This window comes from Balearica regulorum, chromosome 1 (genome assembly GCF_011004875.1).
Source record: "Balearica regulorum gibbericeps isolate bBalReg1 chromosome 1, bBalReg1.pri, whole genome shotgun sequence".
In the NCBI taxonomy this organism is placed as follows: Eukaryota; Metazoa; Chordata; class Aves; order Gruiformes; family Gruidae; genus Balearica; species Balearica regulorum.
Genome location: NC_046184.1, coordinates 203,812,480 through 203,833,676, shown reverse-complemented (window position 1 = coordinate 203,833,676; position 21,197 = coordinate 203,812,480).

The following is a 21,197-nucleotide window of genomic DNA, read 5'->3' as shown; positions in this document are numbered from 1 at the left end:
TAACACTAAGAACACCAAGAGTTGATCTTTCCTCCCCATTTTTTTAAGATTTAAACCCATCTCTTTTTTAACCTCCTTTTACAGTAAGAAAAAGTAAGCAAAGGATAGTATCCCCTAAGTATTATTAATTCTCTTTTCTTATTCACACCACAGAAAGACTATGGCAGCAACACTAAGAACTATGGGCTTAAATTGCTGTAAAACTAACAGAGTTCAGAATCATGAGCTGTGTAGTTCCATTAGCAAACCATTACAGTAGGAGATCTACCCAGTATAGGCTACCCTCAGATGTTTCCTCCACAGTACAATGTCAGGCAGGGCAAAAGCCGGATATCTCATGTTTATTTTCATGGAAATTTTACTTAAAGCCCTCTCATCTTATTGGTCTAAATGTGCTACTGATGGATTTACTGGGGAGTTGGTACTCTGTCCTTACAAGAACTGGCTTAGATTCTTACACAAGGAATTGTTATTTCATTTTCAGTTGGGCCAATTCATCTGACCAAACACCAAATTCAAGTTTACGTTGTGTTTATCACTGCTTTTCTTTTAAATAACTTACCAGGCTGAGTGAAATCACTCATACAGGATGCAACCAAAAGCTAAATATTGTTTGTCCCCACTGAATAACATCCATGTTGTCCCATTCTGCAGCAACAGAAAAGTAATCAAATTACGTAGCAAGTTGTTCCCAAAACTATTTGAATGGCAAGGTCCACACAGAGTTACTCATCAAGGATCTGACAAAGATCTGTGCTCTTATGGTAGGCAGCAATGATGTGAGGCCCTAAGTAACTTGGAGCCATAAGAACCCGGACAGCCACTGTCTGGATGCATCCACAGTGTTCCTGACTGGTCCCATCCATCTTTAGTGATGCTTATTAGTGACTACAATAATTTGGGTTGATGTGATCATAGAATAAAGTGCCTGACCCTGCACAGAGAGTGGAATGGGTAAACTGCCATCAATTTACTGCTATGAGCAGGATTAAGGACCTGCACAGATAGATCTTTTTACAGGTTCCAGATACAATGAACTGAACATTACTGAACATTATTAAAGCAACCAGTCAGCAGCATCATCCCTAGACTGTATGCAAGTGAATTTGCAGTCCATCTATTACACATAGTTATCATGAGGCTGAAGCAGTTTACATAAATTGTTTATATTTAGATTAAGTTAAAGAGCCCTCTTCTGCATTCCTTCTCTAAGTCTCTGTAGATGGCTGTCTGTTTTGCTAAGATACTGTCTCTCCTTACAAAGAATATCTTATATTGGTGAAATTTTAAATGAAGTTTCTTCTTTCTGTGATTACCATGTCCCAGCTCATCTTATGACTGTACTCATTCCCGGCATTTGCTTGGAAGCTGCACGGCTTCCACGGCCTCATTGTAAAACTTGGCTTAGAGGAATCACAGAATCACAGAATGGTTTGGGTTGGAAGGGACTTCAAAGATCATCTAGTTCCAACCCCCCTGCCGTGGGCAGGGACACCCTCCACTAGACCATGTTGCCCAAAGCCCCATCCAACCTGGCCTTGAACACTTCCAGGGAGGGGGCATCCACAACCTCTTTGGGCAACCTGTTCCAGTGCCTCACCACCCTCACAGAGAAGAATTTCTTCCTAATATCTAAACTAAATCTACCCTCTTTCAGTTTAAACCCATTACCCCTCATCCTATCACTCCATGCCCTTGTAAACAGTCCCTCACTAGCTTTCCTGTAGGCGCCCTTTAAGTACTGGAAAAATGCTATAAGGCCTCCCCGGAGTCTTCTCTTCTCCAGGCTGAACAACCCCAACTCTCTCAGCCTGTCCTCATAGGAGAGGTGCTCCAGCCCTCTCATCATCTTTGTGGCCCTCCTCTGGACTCGGTCCAGTAGGTTCATGTCCTTTTTAGGTTGGGGGCCTGTCCTCATTTCAGCTGGGATAGAGTTAATTTTCTTCCTAGTAGCTGTGTTTTGGATTTAGGATGAGAATAATGCTGATAACACACTGATGTTTTAGTTGTTGCCAAGTAGTGCTTACACTAAGTGAAGGACTTTTCAGCTTCTAATGCCCTGCCAGTGAGAAGGCTGAAGGTGCACAAGAAGCTGGGAGGGAACACTGCCAGGACAGCTGACCCAAAATGGCCTAGGGATATTCCATACCATATGACATCATGGTCAGTACATAAACTGGGGGGAGTTGGCTGGGGGTGATGATCCCTGCTTGGGGACAGGCTAGGCATCGATTGGCAGGTGGTGAGCAATTGTGTTTTATTTGCATCACTTGTTTTTCTTGGGCTTTGTTTCTTTCTCTTTTTGTTTTTTTCCTTTTTGCTACAATTTAGTAGTAGTAGTAGCAGTAACAGTAGCAGCAGCAGCAGCAGTAGTAGTAGTATTTTATTTTATTTCAATTATTAAACTGTCGTTATCTCAACCCACAAGTTTTCTCACTTTTATCCTTCCAATTCTCTCCCCCATCCCATCGGGGCAGGAGAGTGAGACAGTGGCTGTGTGGTCCTTAGCTCCCAGCTGGAGTTAAACCACAACAATCTGTTTTGGCGCCCAATGTGGGGCACAAAAGGTTTGAGATAATAACAGATTAACCAGAGCTATTAAGGAATTTATATCTGTTAACTGTTGTAGATCACGATATTGATTCATCTGTTCTTGAAATTAGTTTATCTGATCTGCACCATGCTCTTTTTTTGCTGTACATGTTAAAGATTGGTGTTGGTTTTTGCAGTTTGCCATGCTCTTCAGTGATTAGTGATGTTTTGCCTGGGAGATTTGTTATTAAAACACCAACCTTGAGCTTAATTTGGTATTTGAGCTTTGTACTGACGCCATTACTCTATTTCAGGTACTATCTCATGGAGACAATTAGCAATTATACTTCTTCCTCTGAGAGGTTTTTTATGGAAGAAATACAGAATGGGACCTTTGCTGCCTTCTTCTGGGATGTTTCCTCCTTCATTACAACAATGTCTCAGTATCTTGAACATCCTTGGGTAGTTAAAATACTTCTCTTGGTATTTCTTGGGAATATTGTTTTGGTTTTGTCTAAGGTTAATAAGCAATTTAAGAATATCATCCAGAGATCTGCTGGATAGTTATGAGAGGCAGGGTGTGGGGGATAGCATGGGCAAATGCCTAAGACAGTGGGCATCACCAGGGTTTTGGAACTTCACCCTTGAACAAGTACAGAATCCTGGAAAAAACAGTAGAATATTTGGAAAAATTATCTGTCACCCTGGCAACTCCACAGAAACACAAATCACTGTAATGTGCTGGGACCTGGCCCTGCTCAATACTATTCAGTACCCTCAAGGGGAAGAGAAGGTCTCTGGATCTGACAAGAAAACAACAGGCACTGCAGCCACTCCAGCCCCGGCAACAAGCACTGCAGTTACTCCAACCCCTGTGGCAGGCTGTACCGGGGAACCAACCGTGCCGCTATCAGTCGCCCCTATACACAAGAAGAAATCATGGAAGCAAAAGTCAACTCATTTAGTAAGGGATGATGAAAAATCAGAGCCATCACTAGAACAGGAGGAGGAAGAGGCAGAACTCATAAACAAGATGGTAACCACCTGATCTCTATCCCTGAGTGAGCTGTGAGATATGCAAAAAGATTTCAGCCTTTATGCAGGAGAGCACATTGTCACCTGGCTGCCCCAATGCTGGGATATCGGGGCCAGTAGCCTGGAATTAGAGGGCAGGGAAGCCAAGCAGCTGGGATCCCTGTCTAGGGAAGGGGGCATTGATGAGGTGATTGGAAAAGGGACACAAGCCCTCAGCCTCTGGAGACAACTCCTGTCAGGTGTGAAGGAAAGGTATCCTTTCAAGGAAGATGTTATATATCACCCAAGCAAGTGGACCACCATGGAGAGAGGTATCCAGTACCTGAGGGAATTAGCCATGCTGGAGGTGATTTATGATGACCTGGACAACAAGGAGTTCCAGATGAAGTCCAGTGCACACAAGCTGTGTTGTGGAAGTTTGTACAGAGCATACCACCAGCACATGCCAACTTACTGGCAGTACTGACCTGGACAGATGGAGAGGGGCCAACGGTGGATGAAGTGGCTGGTCAACTCTGGCAATACGAAGAAAATCTCTCTTCCTCCCTTGCCTCAGCTGTGGAGAAACTGTCCCAGAAGGTCGAGCAGCTGGAAGAGGATATGTCCTACTCCCCACCCATACAGACCTGTATCTCAGCTATTAGGAGTAAGTGTTCCTCTGCTCAAGAGAGAGGATATAGAGGGTACACACCATGAGGCACCCTGTGGCTTTACCTGCGTGACCACAGAGAGGACACGAGGAAGTGGGATGGAAAATCTACCTCAATCCTAGAGGCATGAGTATGTGAGTCGCAAGGAAAAGCAACTGCAAAATGGGGTTCTTCTAGCAAAATTGCTGCTCTAGTTTCCAGTGGGCAGTTCCCCAGACAGAGTAGAAGGCCAATCTTATTTCTGATCTTAATGAAGGGACTTCTGACTCTTATTTACAAAAAGTGAGTAACAAATACTATGACAAGGACTAGAGGGGCCCTGCCTCCAGCCAGGAGGAAGCCTGTCCAGGTCCCTCTGGATGGCATCCCTTCCCTCCACTGTGTTGACCGCACCACACAGCTTGGTGTCATCAGCAAACTTGCTGAGAGTGCACTCAGTCCCACTGTCGGCATCATGGACAACAGGATTGAGTGCGCCCTCAGCAGGTTTGCCAACACCAAGCTGTGTGGTGTGGTCAAACACAGGACTTTCTGTTCCTCTCATCTTATATAGAAAACCCCTTGCCATTCAACATTTTTCTTGCAAATACTGTCTTCAATGAAGCAGGATCCAGTGACACAACACTGTATCATAAATTTCTTCAGAATATTTACAATCATGTCTCCTATTCTTTCTCATTTTTTCTTTGTTTAGTTCTTCCATAATGTCACCCCGCTCACCTCTCCCTACTTGTCTAGTCTGGTCTCTGTTGTCTGATTTACCATACTTCTGGATTTTGTGGGGGGGAATAATGATCACCTACTTTTCCAGGCACACAGACCTACACCAGCCTCAGCTGGAGAATCATAATCGTTACTATTATTATCACTGCCATACGCAGCAGATATTCAAAGCAGGAGCAATCTCTTGGGTGACTGAGTTGAAGCTGAAACAGAAGCTTTAATGAAATGTGAAATGTTGCCTTTGGGTACATCATCAAACTTAATCATGCACCTAGTGGAAAATGTAAGCTTGATCCCTCTCAGGCAGGAGAGTGAAGCCCATAAAAAGCATCTGCCATTCAGAAAACAAGTATGAGCTAGTTGTCTACAGTTCAGAAGACAATTATAGCACCCAAATCAGGAATAGGGTTTCAAGCAGTGACTGCCAGTCAGTCTCACATGGGAGAAGGAGAAATACTCAAGTCCTTCCCCTTTCCACCTCAACAACCTTTCCTTCTGGCTGCACTGGATCTGCTCTAGAGAGGGGACATCCTCTCTAAATGCACAGGAGGGAGACAGCACCAAGGCTGGCTGCAGTGAGAGCCCCTCCTGTTTCTAAGAGCTTGTCTCATGCACTGCAGATGCTGAGTGAGGAAAGGTAAAGTTGGTCTCAGAGATCAGCTCAATGATTGCCCTACAAGACTGATTCCTTCCTGAATCTGCCTCTGAATGCCAATTTGATTATGCATAACTAACTTAAGACAAGATTTTCATGAGGCATAACTAAACTGCATATTTCTTGTTTTCTGGATACTTGACAAGCAGCCTCAGGGTCTATTTTGCTGAAGTACTGAGCGTTTCCATCTGTGTTATATAATACAAAGTATTTAGAAAAGGCTTAGTCTTTAGCAGACATCTCTGTGTGCCTCAGTTCCCAAGACGCGCTATGGGAATAAAAACAGTCCTTCATCTAACAGTATTTTTGTGAAACTAAATTAGTGTGTTAGAAAGTCTTATATTCTAAGCGATGACTGCCATGGTAACACCACATGGAAATGATTAGTTTTTATTTTCAGAGAACCATATAGTAAATAAAGGGCAAGGCCATAGTTTGAGCAATGAATATAAAACAAAATACTGGCCAGTGTGCACAACACAATACGTCCATGTTGTGCACTGAATGAGGCAGTGCACCTCTGCAAAGAGAATACGCAATCATGTCATGAAACATTCAGTCACGCACACGTCTTTTCAAGTGCTTTGCTCTACAGCTTTCCCACTCTTTGGTCTTTCAATAACATTATTTATCTATATGCATGCTTATACATACCTATATAGAGAAGTGTGTGTGCACCTATATAGGTACATATATATACACACACATATCTTTCTATACATATATATAGGAATACTTCATAAAATCTTTGCATTAATGACTTTTAACATCAAACACTACCTCCTTTTTCTCTTGTTCTATAATATTGCTATTAGTATATCAAAAGCTTCCTATATGTGCAGTGGCATTTCTGGTTTTATGCATCAGCTCTGCATTTTTCCAGGTGAGTTCTGAAAGCATTTCTTTTATTTTTTCCTATAACATTTTAATAGTCAAATGGTGAGAAATGAACCTCACGATTTGCTGTTTAATGACACATACCATATTGAGATAATCTTTTATTAAAGCACTGTTGAAAACAAAAGTAAATTATTGTGTACTAATTTTTAAATGCAATAAAAAATTAAATTCCTATTTTTAAACTCGTTTGTTTCAGGGACCTGCTGGTTCTAAGTTTCACCAATCTTTCTGCTGATGTTGCATTACTCAGTTGAGTTAGGAATGACTCACATAAGGTAGAGGTATCTTCAAGTTATCACTGGCATTTCAACAAACCAGCGTTAGCTGGGAAGTCTTTAACAAGATCCTCTGTTCACATGATCCTACTGTATGGGGGATTCCGGGATTTGATGACAGGTTTTGTTCAAGTAAATGAGTAAACATATAAACGTTTTTATTCACAACAGGCATAAATCTAGTGGATAGGGCAGAACAATCCCTCAGGGGAAAACGACAGCAGCAGGAAATTCCCTCCCATTTGTAGAAAGTCAAATGAGAACTCATGAGGAATATTTTCCCAGCCTCAAAAACTTTCAAAATGGCAACTTGTTTATCATACGCTATAAGAAAAGCATAACAGGAAATCATTTAACTCAAAGTGTGTGTAACTGACACTACTGTATTGCTTAACCATCTTCATGGCAAGTGTTCTTGCTAGCTAAGCTTTGTTGACAAAGACAAAATTTGGTTCTCTCTTTTCTGAAGCTCTGTGAAAACTTCAGTTTAGAAATCAAAACAACATCCTGCATCTACCTAACCACAGCTACAAAAAAATACATCTCCTGCCTTTTTCTGCCTGCATTGGCATGCTCTCCATTTTTTGCAACAGATTCAAATTTCTTGACCCCACCTTCTTAATTCTTCAAGGATGGTGCTGCCCATAATCTAATCTCCAGTTCCGCCTCATCCTCCACCTCTCTCCATCTCTACCTTCTGCTCAGTCATCTCCTCAACTAACTCTGCACCTTCTCCTGTCCTTTCTATCTGTTTTCTGCCAACACATGGAACAGATTCCTAGCCCCTCTCCATTAGATAATTTGCTGTTTTTCCATATTAGTTCCTTACAAATTCACTGTCTTGCCTTCATGATTCTCCTTAGACTCCCAGGTTCATGATAAGCCCCTTATGATGGTCTGACTTCCATCTGTTCAAATGAGATCATCATCAGCTCAGAGCAGGGACTGCTCTGTCATGATATTAATCCCACAGGGGACATCATCCAGCATTAACCAGTTTCTGGGCTAATCACTCTGAGAGGACAGAGGAGAGTACCTGAGTATTGAGTGTGGGGTCAGGTCAATAATCTTGGAAGGAAAAGCCTACCTTACCTCACTGACATAGATATACACATTTCTCCTGTGCCTTGTTTCTCCAGACAGCACTTCCATGCTCTCCCGTGAGTGGGGACTGGCTTTGGGGGTCAGGCTGAGATCAGAGATGAACTAGAAAGACTTGAGAACATAGCAAATGTGAGAAGCAGAGGTAGCTATAAGCAGGAGATGATTCTCCTGATGTGGATCAGATGGTTTCAACATTTGGCAGAACACTGCGGGGACAGAGAGATGATGAGGGCTCCTCCTAGAGACGTGCTAGGTATCTAGTGAACACGTTTAGTTTCATGTCAATGCAAACATTTTAAGGGAGTATGCTTGGCCAAAGACAAATATGACGTATGTGAGAAAGCAGAGTTCCATGACCTTGTCTGATTCAACAAATTATCATCAGTTTTCCTTCTTTCCCCCCTCCAGATATCTCCATGCCAAGCTCTAGCAAATCTTATCCTGCTCCAATTCAGCCTCTCCTCCCCAAATCATCTTCCACAGGAAATGCTGGGGGTGGGAGGGCCATGGAGTCAAATTAATTTGAAAAATGACTGCAAAGTCAGGATTTCAGAATATCCTGTCGCTGAAAGCTACTTATGCAGCAGGGGCTGGTAAGACAGGGAGGAGTGCCAGCTCCCTGAGCCCCCAGCCCCGGTGCTGCCAGGGGACAGGGACACGTGGGGCTGGGGCTTGGCACAGGGCAGCAGAGCCACACACAGGGAGCAGGGCTTTTGTTCCATTTCAGCTCTCAGCCAATTGCTCCTGGGTTACAGCTGCTTTCCTTGGAGCAGAAGAGGTGCTGCAGGGCCTGCTTGCTACTGCTGTGCTTTCGTCACCTCTCAAATAACTGCGTGCTCCTGCTCCACATGCCAAAGGAGATTTTTACATCTCCTGTGCAGTCCCAGACCTCAGGTCACACTGAGCTTCTGAAGAGCAACTGAAGAACCCAGCTGAAAAACTAACAAATAAATAGAAATCGAGATAACTAAAAAAGCTTCCAACAGCTTCTAAAATGGCATTTTTCAATAGAAAACGCTTGGTCAGAAAAAACTTCTGACCAGTTCACTAAATTTACTTATTTATATTTCCCCAGCTGTAAAATATTTTTTAAATTATTATTTCTCTAAGAACAATGTACAGAGCTTCAGCTAACAAGCAAACACCTTAAAATGCTTTCAGTATTTCAGGAGAAAATTGTTGCATAGGTGTGCAAATTCAGAAACAAGGAAACATCCTTCTACCTCAAGAATTTAATCAAATCACTACACTCACAGCTGTAAAGAACTCAAATTATGGATGTTTCGTAGAAGCACCTTCAAAAATTTCCATAATATCTTTGGTGTTTTCTTTATACCTAAGGAACTTGAATTTTTCTAAAGATCAGCCTCTTCAAAAAAGCCATGTACAATTTACAAATATACCTGGTCCAAATGGATCAGCTGTAGGTCTGCCTATCTAGCAAGAATAATAATCACATATTTCTACAGAAGACCTCATTTCAGAATAATCCTGACTATTATGAACTACAGAAAAACATACTCTACTCATAGTTAATATGTTTTTTGAAGGTTTTCTTTCAAAAAAACCCCATTTCTTAACCTAAGATTGCAGGCTTCAGTGCACTGCAAGGCTCTCTACTTTTCCATTCAGGAAGCACAATTTTTCTCTTTTTTTCCTCTTTCCCAAGAGGATTTTCAGGAGATCGGCATTGTCCTGCTTCACTTGTCCATAATTACAAGTTTTCAGGAGTATCCTGTGAATGACAGCTTTAAACTAAAAGAGTGACAGGGAGGGGAGATGACAAACCACTACAAAGTGAGGGCATGGTGTCCTGGCTTGGCAAGCAAAGGGGGCAGGTTGACATGGACAAGAAAGACCTCATAAGTGGCAAACCGGGGCTGAAGGGAGCCCACCTCAAGTATAGGTACACAAATACAGAAGTGGTTAGAGGACAGGATGATGGGGGAAGCTCTCACACCCTTTCCAGGAAATCATGAAGATTTGGCAACTCTCCAAAATGCATGGATTTTATGAAGGGGAAATCATGCTTGACCAAGCTACAAGGAGATGACTGGCTCAGTGGATGAGGGGAGAGCCATGGATGTTGTTTATCTTGATTTCAGCAAGGCTTTGGACAATCTTTCCCATCGCTGCCTCCTTCAAGAAAAGCTGAGGAATTACAGACTAGAAAAATGGACAACAGTGAGGTGGACTGAATGTTGGCTGAACTGCCAGGCTCACAGGGCAGTCAACAACCTGTTCCTGGATCTGCTGAACACATCTGGTGGTTTGGTTTTGGTTTGCTGGTTTGTTGTTGGTTGGTTGGGTTTTTTTGTGAATGGTTTGGGTTGGAAGGGACCTCAAAGATCATCTAGTTCCAACGCCCCTGCCGCGGGCAGGGACACCCTCCACTAGACCACGTTGCCCAAAGCCTCATCCAACCTGGTCTTAAACACTTCCAGGGATCGGGCATCCACAGCTGCTCTGGGAAACCTGTTCCAATGCCTCACCACCTTCATCGAGAAGAATTTCTAACATCTAATCTAAATCGACACTCCTTCAGCTTAAACCCATTACCCCTTGTCCTGTTACTACACACCCTTGCAAACAGTCCCTCACCATCTTTCCTGTAGGCCCCTTCAGAAACTGGAAGACTGCTATAAGATCTCCTCGAAGCCTTCTCTTCTCCAGGCTGAACAATCCCAACTCTCTCAGCCTGTCCTCATAGCAGAGGTGCTCCAGCCCTCTGATCAGCTTCATGGCCTCCTCTGGACTCTCTCCAGCAGCTCCATGTCTCTCCTGTACTGGGGTCCCCAGAGCTGGACGCAGCACTCCAGGTGGGGTCTCACAAGAGCCGAGTAGAGGGGCAGGATCACCTCCCTCGACCTGCTGGTCACACTTCTTTCGATGCAGCTCAGGACACAGCTGGGTTTCTGGGCTGCAAGCACATGTTGCCGGTTCATGTTGAGCTTTTCATCAATCAACACCCCCAAGTCCTTCTCCTCAGGGCTGCTTTCAATCCATTCCTCGCCCAGCCTGTAGTTGTGCTTGGGATTGCAATGACCCATGTGCAGGACTCTGCGCTTAGCCTTGTTGAGCAAGAGGTTCACACGGGCCCACCTCTCCAGCCTGTCAAGGTCCCTCTGGATGGCATCCCTCCAGCGTGTTGACCACACCACACAGCTTGGTGTCGTCGGCAAACTTGCTGAGGGTGCACTTGATCCCACTGTCCATGTCACCGACAAAGATGTTAAACAGTGCCGGTCCCAGTACCGACCCCCGAAGAACACCACTCGTCACCGTTCTCCACTTGGACATTGAGCCGTTGACCACAACTCTTTGAGTGTGACCATCCAACCAATTCCTTATCCACTGAGTGGTTCATCTGTCAAGTCCATGCCTCTCCAATTTAGAGACAAGGATGTCATGCGGGTCAGTGTCAAATGCCTTGCACAAGTCCAGGTAGATGATGTCAGTTGCTCTTTGTTTATCCACCAAGGCTGTAATCCCATTGTAGAAGGCCACCAAATTTGTCAGGCAGGATTTGCCCCTAGCGAAGCCATATTGGCTGTCACCAATCACCTCCTTCTTTTTCATGTGCCTGAGCACAGTTTCCAGGAGTATCTGCTCCATGATCTTGCCAGGTACAGAGGTGAGACTGACTGGCCTGTAGTTTCCCAAGTCTTTCTTTTTTCCCTTTTAAAAAATGGGGATACCATTTAAAAATGGTATTACACATACATACACTGTACACATATGTTATACAATGAATACATATACATACACACGCAGACATGGAAAGTCCTGTACTTCCAATTTCCCAGTGCAGAAACAAATAAGCATCTGGGACAAAATGCAGCTGGCTCCAGGTAAACCCAATAGGTGTATCACGGGAGGATGGCAAAATAATTTATAGCATCATTAACTGGAGAAGTAAAACAGCATTTATCAGGCAGAACATTTTAAATCAACAGGTTTCATTAATTTGCATCCACATATCATAGATCATTTTGATGAGGAGAAATATGACTTATTGATATTAAATTTTAATACATCTTGACATATGAGGGGACTAAAGGTCTGCAAAAGTTTTACCAATACTAAAAAAAGGCAAGCAGGTTGTCTGACAGAATTAGATGGCAGTTTGTCGGATGTTAATCCCAGGCAAAAAATAGCAAGTTCTACAGGGGATCTGATTAATACAGAAGAACAATAATAGCAAAATACCAGTCTGCATGGCTTTAAAGGAACCAGATCTCATCAAGTGAACTAGATTTTCTTTCGTGATCAGACTATGAACGTGATTTCAAAGGCAGAAGCAAAAATATAAGAGTTTATAAGGCATCCACTTTGCTACTATTTAATTTTGCTAAATAAAAAATAGTACTCTAGCATGTCAATTAAACAGAGTCCAGCTAAAAAGTGGGTGCAAAATCTGCTAGCTAACAATTGGAGAATCATTCTCAAATGTACATATTTCTGTAAAGCTTCTTTAGTGATTTATATTGATTCACAGATGTTCTTCATACCCAATGAAAGGACAAGCACGAGCCCCACTTTATTCTTTGCCAGCATCTGTCTGGAGAGGGTCCAGCCCATGGCTCAAAGTAGCAAATATGTCCTTGCCCTTCACTGTGCTTCCAGGAAAGGTTGTGATTTTCCATATTCCTGTTGTCTAAGATCACATTGACTATTTCTGTTTCTTTTCTGAGATGCCATTCTTTTCCCTAAACTATAATCATTGCAGATCTGTCTATTAATATACCTTTACAAAAGGGATTTATTTTTTATAGACTTGATTTTTTCTGCTGATTTTAATAGGCTGTGGATCAATATCCAGTGTGTTTCCTGGCCATTTACTGCCCTTTCTTGCCCCATTTCTTTTACGCACAAGTCACCGATGTGTGCAGCTGTACTTGCTGGCTGTGGTTCCGTAGCAGGCCATGTCAAACAGCATCTCTGCTCTCAGAAAATGTAAACTCAAGAAAGTACCCTAAGAGAGAGCCCATCACAGTGTCACTCTGCCTGACACACAGTCCCAGATAACTCAAATACTTGGCATGTCAAAAGAAACCTGGTGACAAAATGTCTTCATCCACTCCACCGACTTCTAGGAGAAGAACACACAAACCAACGGAAGAGCTGTCTTGTAAATACAAGAATTGTTTGTGTATAACATATTCCTCCTTCTCTGCTTCTAAATCATAGGAAAGCAAATAGCAGAAAACAGAGCTGGTTATATCAGTTGATGGGAGTTTCTGAAAACAACTTAGGGTTCAAGCTTGAGGAAACTTAAGAAGTATTACATCAGCATGATCGAAAAAGCATCATCATCTCCACTGCACTGGCTACACAATTTCATAGCTGTTCCAGCAATAGCTTACAGACAACTTTTCTGCCACCAGAAGATAACATTATCAGGATATCTTAAACCATGACAGAAACATCCAGTGTGCCACAGACAGTGGACATGAGTGTGTTTTGCACAGTTTCATTGGTCTTTGAGAAAAGAAATGCCCCAAATTAGTCACTTCGTCGCATACTGTGCCATCAGTTTACTGCAAGTTCACCGCACACTGGGAGTCCATCCCAACCCAAAACTGCCACCAGTAGCTCGCCATAGGAAAACCCCGGCAGGAGCACGGAAAGTACCCGCTGGCGCACCAGCCAGCCCATGAATCCAGCATGCAATGGCGGATGAAGGTTCAGGGTGGCAGAGGAAGAGGTGTTTATCGCCATTGTGCTGAACCCAGACGTACACACAGCCACAGCCCCCAGCACGGCTGGTGCAGGGTGCTCTGGTGCATTCCTGAAGAAATCCAGATGCAGCTCTGAAGTTCTTTCAAGAGAAAAAATAAATCTCTGCAGCAGGGGTTTGGGCAGGGAGCCGTGTTTTCCTTCCATCACCCCACCGATACATTGCTCCACGGGTCTCTTCCCCTCTGTGCCCTGGTGCCAGCCTGTAGCTGCCAAACAAAACCTCCCGCCCGCTCACCTGGTCTGTCCTGCACCAAGTCCAGCCAGCAAGGCCTGGGTCTGCCGTGCGATGTGGCTCAGGCACAGCGCCAGTGAGTACCACACACTTGTCTGTAAGCCTCAGGTCCCCCTCTAAGATCCCACAGCCCAGAGGACCCTGCCTACGCGAAGCGGGTGCCTCCAAGCCGACAGCAGGGAGCCAGCCGAGGAACCCCTGGAAAGAGGGCATGGCTTACACCCGGCCCTCCCCGGCTTTCCCCGTGATCCTGAAAGCATGTCCCCATTCTCCAGTTTCCACTCAGGAGTGGCTTCCCTGGGGGGCCCGTGAGCAGAGTCGGGGGGACAGGTGGCCCCTGCTCAGTTTGGGGGCATTTCTACGGTGGCTAATTTACCTTTCTCTTTAGCTGATGTTTTTATTTTGTGGATGCCACATTCAGACACCTAACTTTTGCCAGGCACCATGGAACAAGCCTAAAGCAGACTTATATATCCCTCCTTTGTTTCCTTGACTTAGAAAAATTCCTTACAGGAACAGTCCATATTCCACAGAATTTTTTCCCATAGCTTTAATCAGGAATGGTACATATTTGGCTCAAGGTAGAGATGCATATTTTTGCGCTTTCCTTGCTCCTGGGTGGCTCCTAAAAAAGTTGAATCTAAAATTTGAGCACTTCCTTTTCTGATGTAATTTGAGAAAGCAAGTTGTAAATAATTGGACTATATCTGCTGTTGATGACATTAACTACCTGTTAGTATAGTCATACATACAATGACTGTCTTCAGTAACTCTGTAAGTAGTGACGTAGGAAAAGACAGAGGTTTTATAATGAACAGCATGAACTAGTCAATAAAAGTATAGATGATTGTCTCCAAATTAACTGTGAAGTTTTCCTATACTTTTAAATGTTCTTTCATTACAGTCCAGAAAATAAATTAATCCAAGGCTTTCCCCAAGTAACACTTTAAAAGTTATCCACAAACTCACCAAATCAAAGCTTGTCATATAGATTCTTCAAAGTCAACACAAACATACAGCCTTTTAGGTTTAAAATTATTGTATAGTTACTTCTGTGAAGGAGCTTAATCACAGTTAATTCAATTCCATAGAGATTTCCTTTTATAACGAAGCTGAAGTACACTCTATAAACGCAACTCAAAGGAACGCCTTGCACCAATATGCCTGATACTAAATTTAATTAAAGATTTCAGCTAAAGACCTTTTGCTGTGATTAGCTAATCTTGGGTCCTAAACTGAGACTTCAGCTTCCAGAAAACTCCAGACACTGATTCTGGTAAAATGTAATTAACTCAACCTGCAGCTAGTTCAGGTAGGGGTGCCCAAGCTGCAGGAGGACGAAGGAGCCCCTGGAGAGTACAGGTACTCCCACCCTCCAGTCCCAGCGGAGCCCCAGCTATGCGGAGGGAAGGTCCATTCCCAGGGCTCAGATAGGGAAGACCAGGGTGCACAAGTCTGGGTGTCCCCAGATTCCCAATATAGACATACCCAATGCAAGGAATGAGCATCTCCCAAGGTACCCACCTTCCTCTGTCAGAGCCCAGAGGACACCAGAAGGCTGGCTCTGATTAAATGTTTAATCTCTTAATTTCACTCAGGTTTCCATTCCATTTTGGGGAGATTGGGGCTGTAACTGCAGTACGGCAAAAAGACTCAACAATTCCCTCACCACAAATTTACACCCCCAATATTTTTGCCACACTAAAGACAAAGAGAAAAGCTTAGCGCAATAACAGAAACTAGCAGTGAGCAGGACAGATTAAAACCTAAAAGTATAGTTATTTTGTCTCAAGACAATAACATGAAGTGATATTTATAGATCTCCCCAAGGAATTTTTATATCTGTAAATCAAGGACTTACGTTCTCAGTGCAGCTGGCTGCAGGATTTGACTTTTATATGGCTAAATCACATTTGTCACAGACATTAAACTGAGGCCAATGACTAAATTACCACCCGCAGTTACAGCAAAATAAATACAAGACAAATTTTTTTGAACTAGCTCTTTTTTTACTATTTATTTTTCTGTCACTTCCAATGCATTTCATATTCACATCCAGTTTTCTTAGTGGTATGGAAAACAAGTCTTGATCCTGAAGCCATTTCTTTTGTTCTCCTAAAAAAATGTAACTTAAATTTAGGTATTGATATCACATCAGTCTGTGCTCTGAGACTATTCTCCTCCACCTCCCCTGGCTTGGTATCTTAAACCTTTGCCCACAAATGATTTATTGCTGGGCCTGATGATGCTGCAGGTTCTCCTCAGCCCACCACAGCAGAGGACAATCACTTTTCAGGTCAGAGATGGACTTTCCTTTGCAGACCCTTCACCCCACGTCCCACTCCAGGTGTGTCTCAGGGACAGACACTGCCAAGAAACAAAATAATTCAATGGAGACGGTTTTACAAAACCTGTTTGCCTCATCGTGCTGCCTCTTTCTTTGACAATCAGAATAAGTATTGCATGGGAAAAACTGATGGCATCTCCTCCCATGCCAGCACAAAATGGCCATAAATCCTCTCCATAATCTCAGAGTAATGAGAAAGACACTAAGAGGAGTTAAGACAGGCTAAGTGGGAACACTTCTGAGAAAATCTCTCTTTAAAAAATATCTAGCACTGGGAAAAAACAGACTTACTGGGGATTCACATAAATAAAATGTAAATTCAATTAGTATTTCTCTGGTTCCTCTTAGTTTTGTGTTTTCAATAACATTTTTAAATCCTATTATGGTTAAGAACAGACTGCTTTTACCTCCTGAACTTACCCGGCCTAGTCCAGGGGACAACCTAAAAGCAGACGTCTCTCTAGTTCTTACAAACACTTACAAACATTTCCCTAAATGTTCTTACCATCGTCATCTTTCATTTGAAGCTAGTGAGATTATATTAAATAGCACAATGGGATTAGGTTACTGATTTTTACTCCTTTCAGTTGGCTTATGGACTCTCCTTCGCTTTAAAGTCCCCAAAACCTGCAGCTTGTCTGCCCTGCAGAGGGGATCTTGATGGTCCATAGGGTCAGATTGGCATGTGTTGCAGGGGCACCACCTCACTAAGCTTTTGCATGGATAGGAGAGTGACAGAAAACTCCAAAGGAAAAGAAATTTCTTGAGAAGACAACAAATTTATAAAGATATGCAGATGATTAAATCCACACTGATTTTTAAAATAAGAGTTCCAAACTAAAAAGTTTATAAATACAAGGGTGCAAGCATCTCCTCTGTTTGGAGGTGGATTAAGCACAGCCTACCCCAACACGCCCATTGTTACTGTCTGGGTCTGGACAGACCACGGGGAATTTCTCGGCAGGGATGGTCTGTGCCCTGTGGAGGAAACTCCTTCCACAAAGCCAGCCCTGACAGCAAAGCTGCCCTCAGACGCACGGCAGTTTGCCAGCAGCCGGCCAGGGCTCAGCAGCCCAATGGCTCAGAGACCGCAGGTTGCAGCGCAGTCATGGCCTCGCTCTGTACCCACTCACATCCTTCTGGAGCTGGGACCGGGATACAGATGCAAATGCCTATTTACTTTCTCCCACCCGTCCCCGTGTACACGGCACTGACTGACGGCCATCATTCAGATCCAGGCAGACACCTTCGCTCGAGTGAAGCCAAATGACTTGGTGGTTTTTCCTTAAACCAACCACCTCTGCTAGTAAAAGGCAATTCACAGTGTTCTTACTTGGTCCGCTGCCTACTTGGCCCTTTATCCAGCTGAAACTCAGATGACAGAGCTGATGCACTCATGTTAATTATTATACTACATATCACTTATACATCCACAAACTCAAGACACCAGATGGCTACTCCTCACCCCTGTAACCTCGGGCTCCCCTGGGTCTCTGCCTGAGCTCGTACCTCCCTTTATTGAAATCATTGAGATAAAAGAGACCATAGTTTTACAGTAGTAGTGAACGGACTCCTGAAGTTAAGAAACAAAGAACTTTACAAAACTGTACCCAAGACCACCAAGCCGGCACGGAGACAGCAGGGTGGCTGGGTAGCAGCCTTGTGGGGCTCTGCGGGCTCCTGCGATGCTCGTCTGCTTCATCACGTGTGAGGAGCACAGGAGGAAGATGTATCGCCAAAAATAAAACTGACTTTTTGTCCAAAAAAATTGAAAGTCTGTAAATTTTGGTTGAAGACCTGTGACTCTACATTGTCCTTCACATGGCAATTTTGATACGTTTTTCCTCTATTATTATTACATTTTTTCATCTATTATAGGCATCTATAAGCTGTCATTAAAAATGTAACTGTTATTTTTAGATTAATTTAAGCACTAACCTCAATGCCCAGCAAGGGAGGGTATTGTGCCCACCTACTGAAAAGCCCAGTATTTTGTGCATTATGTGCCAAAGCCATCCCATCACAGGACTGAGAGCTTCCACTCAGCCCATGAAGTGCTGCCTAACAGCAGTGCCAGCCTTCCTACTTCCAGCACCTCCTAGACCATTCAGCACCAATATTTCACTGCACCGGCTCAGTATTCCCAGCAAAAGCAATGTTATTTTTTTTGCAGAGGGGTTTACACACACCATCATTTCTAAAGCAGGGAGAGCATAAAGACAGCCCCGGACATGCTGTCTCTTTTAGGACAGATCACCACCAAACACATTTGTAACCCCAAACTGTTTGCTAATCCTCATTGCCAGAGCCAAGCTGTTGTGAAATGCTCTGGTGCGCTGTCAGGTGCAAATCGAGTGCTGCCTTCCTTGAATTACTACCCAAGTCAGGATCAGGCTACTGAGCTTTATTTCACCTCAGTAATATCTGTGCATCTCAGGGAATTAAAATGCTTGTTTGATATACACCATGGCAAAGCAGTCATTTGTACTATAGGTCGCACCTGAATTATTTTTTTTTAAATCCTCTAAATAAAAGGTGTTTTAGAATGATAAGCACTAATCAATCATTCATTTTCATTAGAATGGAGTTATTTCTGCTTCTGCCTTTTAATTATTAATTAAAAAGGACAAAGGAAGTGGAGACAAATTGTTTAAGCATCTAAAAAGATATTAGTGAAAGAATGTAAAGCAAAATCTGAACAATTACATAGCTGGATTCCTTAAAATATTTCACTAGAAAATGGAGTGTGCTTTTTCTTCTGATTGCAATTTTCTAATAAGAAAGAAGTTATTAAAATTGTAATATCCACCAGGCTTTGTATCAAAATATTCTTTTATATTACTTGGACCTTCTCAGTTTTTGTACTCTGGTCTGCTGAATTCTGTTCTGTTTATTTCTTGGCATTTTAGTGGACTGTCAATCTATGTGGTTGGATCAAAATTAAATCAGATCACTAGAAAGGTTTGCAAAATACTTAACTTTGCAATAATGCAGGACCTTATTGAATATTATGAGGCAAAAATAGCTGCAAACTTAAAATTAATCTGTTGTCATAGGCAGGAGACATACAAAATGAAGCCTTCTTTTCTAAATACTTAGCTTTGTAGTTGTGTGTCTGTGCCGAGTTCTCAATTTCATAACTCACGTATTTACTTTTGCAACCCCCCCAAAAAAAAAAAAAATACAATTAAAAAAATTGCTTCTATTTTATATCTGCTCATTGTAGAAAATTAATTGGGTTTTGCCATTTTTTATCTGCACCTACATACATATCATAAAATAGCTGAGACCTGCAAACAACTACTGCATTTTCCTGTACATCTCAGTTTCCCCATTCCTGGTTCAGTTTAACAGCTTTGTCAGAATTTTGTTGTCAACTCAGTGTTGAAAGAAAATACAAAATTACAATCTGCAAAAAGGGCTAAGGGGAAAATAGAAAAAGAAGTTGGGAAGAAATTATTTTATAAAGAAAATGTTTTCTTGTCCATTTATAAATTTGTATGTACCATATTCAGAATAGTCATGAAACAACTTCCTAAAGTGATCTCTGCTGGCACTGGCAATTAAACTGTTTCCTGATTTGCCTTTTCAAAGGCAAAAAAAACCCCATACTAGCCATTTCCTAAATTCCTAGCCAGTGAAAATTTACAAAAGGTTTACATAAGCCTAGCGTTGGCAGCCTGAACTGTGCTATAATATTAACCAAGATTCAAGGATTGCCATCTCAGAATAATGTGTCCATGTGTTAGTTCACAGGCAATGACATCAGAACCAGAGGTGACTCTGAAGTGCCAGCTAACCGGATTACCACTGCAGTTAACAGCGTCCGGCCGTAAGGCTCGCCTGCAGGGAGAAGTCAGCGCGCACAAAAAGGTGCATCCTCATTCACAGCACATGGGCATCACATCCCGCATCAGGGCTTTCCACACCATGTAGCTCCAGGTGACTTGGAGCATCAAATGCCATCTTGAACTGGAGCACCGAGACACAAACCTACGTTTCTGTACGAGGTCTAGGAAAAGAGGTGCAAGGAGGGAGAGGTTGATGTCTTCTCTGTGCTTATGTGTGGGTGTATGGTGAACTCAGAAGTCCTGGTCTGCTGACTGCTCTGACCAGCACCTGGTCAAAGGGTGCTGTAACATCTGCCTGGGAAACATCATGTGTTACTTCTGCATGAAAACCTGGGTGCATAAGAGGAAGAAGGGTCTGGCATGCACCCAAGCACAGGAGGAGTTAAGCACAAGAGACATTAAGCCACTGCAAAACTTACCCGTCCCACCTTAGGAACTAGGAAGCGCTTCCCATATCTATACTATAAATGCAACTTCTGAGCACTTACAGAAGATTACCCACCTCACACATTGCCGTTACACAGTCTTCATGCAAAGCTTCACCGAAGCAAGCCCCACATCTGATGGGAGCCAATGACAGACGCCTCTGGAAGTTATAAAGACAAAGTGAGACTCAGTAAGCCTCCAGAAACCTCTGGTGCAGGGTTTTCCTGATTTAGTGTCAGTATCTGTGAAGGTAACAGCTTTCATGCGTTTGTCTTCTATGAATCCGTCCAAGTATTTTTGGGATACATGCAAACTCTTATTGTCTTTTTAGCAAACTCCAAAGCTTCACTATAAATTGTATGCAGACAACTGCTTTTTGTTTATTTTGAACTTGCCACCTGCTGATTTTATTTGCTAGGTCTTGGTTTGGAAGAAACACAACAGCTGTTCACTCTTCACCCTTTCCATGTCACTACAGATGCTATAGATCCCTTTCATATTCTTTTCTCCCAAAGAGAGTTAACCTACTTAAGACTCTGTGTGAGCTGGCACAGGCAGGATGCAGGAACAACCACAAAACCATGGATGAAATGCAAAGTGTAAATTTATCTTTGTTACCTCGCCAACCGGGGATCCTCGAAGCCGTACCTGGTAGAGGCACACAAGTGGGGATGCAGGCATCGTGGAGCTTGGTCAATGCTAGAGGATCACCAAACCTGCTGTTT